Source organism: Apis dorsata, unplaced genomic scaffold (assembly GCF_000469605.1).
Source record: "Apis dorsata unplaced genomic scaffold, Apis dorsata 1.3 scaffold_149, whole genome shotgun sequence".
NCBI lineage: Eukaryota > Metazoa > Arthropoda > Insecta > Hymenoptera > Apidae > Apis > Apis dorsata.
In genome coordinates, this window is record NW_006263440.1 from 623,083 (window position 1) to 628,236 (window position 5,154).

Sequence of the window (5,154 nt, forward strand, 5' to 3'; positions counted from 1 at the left end):
GCGACGAACGTTTTGTCGCCGGTGATTGGCGTTTGAAAGAACAACCGCGTACAATGCAATTACCTTGGCCTTAACCGCCTTGGCCGGACCCGGCCGATAGCATTCGATCCCTAAGCCGGATAAATACGTGTATATCGCGGTCCACGATCCACGCATGCGAGTCACAGACGGCCGGTGCAAGATCGAGTTTTTCTTAGCCTCCCCCCCGCCTTCCAGATATGTACTCGCGCCTGTTCGCGCCACCTTCCTATCCCTTTTTCCCCCTCCCTTATTCATATCTATTTACCCACTTCTTTACCCACCAATTCACAATTTTCACTCGATCCAAGTAAAACAACAACTCGAATGATCCATCTTCTGATAATCTTCCATATCTAATATCACGAAACAAAATTTTTTCACTTTCGAAACGTTTCCATCGATCTTTCCTCCAATAGTTGAAGAAAACTATTTTTAAATTTTCCGATAAAAGGTACGGGAAGAAAGTTCGTATGCACAAGAAACGATTGTAATTCTTCCCCTTTCATTCTCGCACTCGACACGTAACGAATCCACGGTTTTTGCCTATTCTCCGGCGAATCCTTAACGAGCCACGAGATCGCATCTCGTTAAAGGGTCGTAGGTCATCCTCGTCCTGCCTTTCGCGCCTTACAACCGAGCCTCGCGAACAGGCCGCGGGCAAAAATTCTTCTCCGGGATACCGTACACAGATACGCTCTCGAATCCGCGCATTCTTTTTCTTTTCTCTTTTTCTTAATCTCGCGTGAACCTTTTTCGAATTCTTGGAAAAAATTGAGCTAAGCGACGGATACATTTTAACCCCTTTACTTGGGGGTAAAATCAGAGGCACGCACGTTCACTCGTTTTCGTAATTTCTTGTTTCCTCGAACGAGCAAGAAATAGCACGGATAAAGACACGGCTGGTTCCTTTTAAGGCGCAATCTTTAATGCCGGCGACCACCGCGGGCCGAGGCGGATACCGAGAGCGTGGGCGTTATTGCCTTTAATGCCGAATCGAGCCTCGTGAACGAACATCCCCGAGTCACGAATCCATGTCGTTTATTGGCCCAAAGTGGCGGTTCGGCCCACGCGTAATCGCCCGATACATTCAATTTCACGCAACGCCGATTATCGCCGATCTAATTAGCCCTGATCATCATCGGTTCGACCGACCTTCCTTATCGACCATAATCCATCGACCTGGACGATGGAAAATTATAAAAATCGCGAGAGCCCCGCCCTGATTAAATCCATCGTCCGTCTCACGATTGATAAAACGCGCGTCCCCAGACGAGAGGGAGGAAAAAAATAACAGCGTTTCGAGGAAAGGAAAAATGTAATTGTTTAACCGATTAAATCGTGGAACGATTCCTCGAGAGGATTGAGGAGGAGATGCGCTTGTTTGTTTATTTGTTTCATCGTTGATTTTTTTTTTTAAAGGGATGCCAAAGGGATGCAATATGGATATTTGAACTCTATACGGGGCTCGTACTGTTTGTGGCACTGATGACGCGTAAAATATGCGCGCGGCATGTCGTATTTTCACGTCCAGATGTTTTATTATCGTTGCTCTCGTATCGTTTCCCCGTTCCGCGATTAATTCGACCGGTTGCTCGCCGGTCCGTCAACGATTTCAACGCGAGGGAGAACGATACCGAGATGGAACAATAAGGCTCTGTACGAGCTAGCTTCGTCGAGGCGGACACAAAGGATTCTCGAGGAGGAGAGGCGAGAGCAGAGATTGCTCGAGATTTACGGGTTACCGCGTAACGAAGGGGACTCATCAGCATCGGTAATGGCGGCATTAAGCCCCTCGGCTCTTTTGTGTGCTCGACCCACACTTCACAGCGGACAGTCCAAAGTGTACAGTCGCGGAACGGTCAATCAATTTAATTACTCGTTCCAACGAGTCGGATACATACCAGAGTCGAACGTTTATCAGAATGCCCCTCCCTCCCCTGCCAGCTATTTCTGCACCGAGTTGCTCTTGTACTCGCTATACCGATAGCACTAAATCTCCTTCGAGTTGGCTCCGAGTTGAAAATTGAAAAAGTTCGATTGGATCGCGCGGGGAGAGGGGAGGGGATTTCGAAGAATCATCGATCGAATTGAACGAGAGACGATGCATGGAATCATTTGGAAACCGATTAATTTCAAATGGAATAATTCCTATGGTTTTTTTCCTTGTTTTATATAATACGAGATAAGTTTTACTTTGGTTCGAGGAAACGAACGTTTCGATTAATTGTCTTTCAGATGATATCGAGTCTGATAAAACGATAATAAATCCCGATTCGATGATACGAGGGAACGTCTTCGATTATATGCGTGGCTAACGAGGGAAGCGAGTAAACGACACGGAAAAGAACAGTTTTACGTAACACTCGTAAAAGGATTAAAAACTTGGACAATATAAAGGCGAGTCGTTAAACGTATATACGATCGTGAAACGCCGATTCCGTTTCCCCCAAATGTAACGAAAACGTTTCCAAATGTTTCGCAACGTCCTTAAAAAATTCTTGGATTTAACCGTTTTTAATTATCCGTTACCGTAACGACAAGCGTAAACGAGCCGAAACATTTAATATTTTTCCAAGCAAATTCTTCGACGATTCCTCGGCGAATCGTCCGTGTATCAATTGCGAAAGAGAATTGGCAAACGGTATGGGAGCAGTGGCACACAGAAACGATGTTGTTTTACGATCCGAAGGCAACGAGAACATTACGACCGATGAGATCGGTGCTAGTCTTCCTTATAATTTTACGACCGTTGCACAATGATACGCGGTGAAAATTCGCGGCCTGTAGCGCGAATTAGCCTGTAATCACCTCATCAGTCGTATTCCCACAAGTCCCTGCTTACTTAAAACGCCAAGTACCATTGATTTAATACCGCGTAAAAAAAGAAAAAGGAAAAAAAAAGAAAAAGGTGGAGAGATTACACGGATGCAATTTTCCCTGTGTTACGTGTGTAATCCCCTTAATCACCATCGGACTAATTATGTAACGAGAGGGTTTCTCAACGAGAGGCGAATATTATTTGAAAGTCAAGAACTTGGACGAGTAGACGGATGTCTTAAAGGATGACAGTGAACGAATAAATGTTGGAAAATAAATATAGACGTTTCGTAAAAAAAAAAAGAAAAAAGGAGAAAAGAGAAGAATTTATTCGAGCCGGTCTTCCGATAACTTAACGAGCCGATCGTAAATCAAAATATTTCGCGAGACCTTTAATCCAGTTTAAACGTCGCGAAACGTCTATTACAAATCGCAGATTGTAAAAGGGAAAAAATAAAAAAAAAAAAATAAACAAAAAATAACGCTTTACGATCAGAAGCATTTCCCCTCCGAGAGAGATCCCTGATACCGGCGCACGTATACAATTATAAAGGAATTAAAGAAGGATTAGCGTTTCCGCGAGATCGTGAGCGAGTATACATTTTGCTTGTCGTGCGAAACGAGCGCGTAAACGAGCGAACTAGAGGAATTAGTGGTGGACATCCGTGTCACGATTCCGATCCGATAACAAACGAGCTTATTATACCGGTCAATCGTTGCATTGTTCGCGCGTTTCTAACGATCTCCGCGTTTACATAACGCGCCAACTCTTTTACGTAACATTTTTATATATATGTGTATATTTATATATATATATATTTCATCTCCCCCCTCACTCATAGTGCAACGGTACGCGCCAAACCCATGCTCGTAAAGAACGAAATAATCGCGAAGATGGGACGAAAATTTTGTTCATTTCCCTCGCGAATCCTAAACGTTTACGCGTCGATTATCGATTTTTCGATCGTATGCGAACGACGAAGCGTCCGTCCGGCCACGCCTTTGGAAAGAAAAAAAAAAGAAAATGATTAGCACGGTATGCGAAACGAGATACCGGAATCGTTGGAATCCACGGGTCGTTCGCTCATGTCTCCTCGCATAATCGTATAATTAACAGGCGTATGCCGTTTCATTCGCTTTTAAACACGCGTCCCGTTTAATGGTTCGCGCACTAAGGCGAATCACGAGGCACAATAACGCGCACGGCTCGAAGAATGTAATTGCATCGTGATTTAATGAACGCCGTGTCGAGGTGGGGCGGCCGTAAAATACGTTTTAAGCGCGTTGAAGGATTATCGCGAAAGTGAGTCCGACCGATTACCTCCGGTATAAATTTGATCATCCGGTACGCCACGGCACGGCTTTTAACGCGGCGATCCAAACCTCGAGAAAAAAAGGAGGGGGGAAAAAAGAGCATTTTTTTAATTGCTCTCGACTCCGCGGGGATTTTCCATACGTCACCTCCACTCGATTTCTCCTCCTTTCTCTCTCTCTCTCTCTTTCTCTCTGCCGTTTCGCGATAACCGGTTTTATAATAGACGGCACGCAAATCCCGACGATCACGACCGTCCGTGTCGCGACGCTACGACTTATCAACAACGATAAACGCGTAGTAATTTAACGATCATCGAAAGTAACCGTTCCCACCTCGACTTTCTTGTGCCAACGAAAGTTAAAAGATACGCGAAATGAACGAATGGAAGAAACTTGTCTCGATTCGACACGTATCTATATATATATATATATACATATATCTCACTCGTTACTATAATGAGTCAAATATTGAAAATTCCGCGCGAATTATTTATCCATCTTCGAAGAAATCTAAGCTTGTAAAATTCTTCCGTGTGACGCGTACGACTTAAGATTAAAACAATTGATTCGACTCACCCTATCTGCTTCGTGAAATCCTATCACGGCTCTCCTGCCGGAATTTCGGCAACCCGACACTTAAACAACGATCCTTCCTTTCGCGATTTCGCAAACGACACACCGGATTGATACGCGATCGTCCAACCCGACGACTTCACCGCCTCCCTTCCTGGAGGAGGCTCTCCACGAGGCGAGGCTTTGATGAACCGATACCGTCCTATTTCACGTTTCGAGCGAGGTCGCGTAATAAATATTCACGAGACGATTCCGTCGCGAAATATACCGACCACGTCGCGGGATACCGAGGTTGTAACGCGGGCCCGAAGTTTCATAAACAGGGACTCGGTTCGTTGGTTATTACGATTCTCAGCGGAGGATGTTCTTCTGGCCGGCGGCCACGCCACGCCACGAAAGCCGGAGAACGAAAGACGGACGTACGGCAGC

The 5,154-nt window shown here is 45.2% G+C and overlaps 1 protein-coding gene across 4 annotated transcripts in view; it reads right to left on the reverse strand.

The window, feature by feature from the left end:
* LOC102671059 (Krueppel-like factor 6) overlaps positions 1-5,154 on the reverse strand; it is a 236,668-nt gene that overhangs the window by 177,539 nt on the left and 53,975 nt on the right. The window contains exon 1 of one of the 4 annotated variants that reach the window (XM_031509412.1): positions 4,737-4,843. The exons of the other annotated variants lie outside the window; for them this stretch is intronic. The gene's annotated coding sequence lies outside the window, so the exon portion shown is untranslated. Of the gene's footprint in view, positions 1-4,736; positions 4,844-5,154 lie in introns of those variants that run through there. 4 annotated transcript variants of the gene reach the window in all.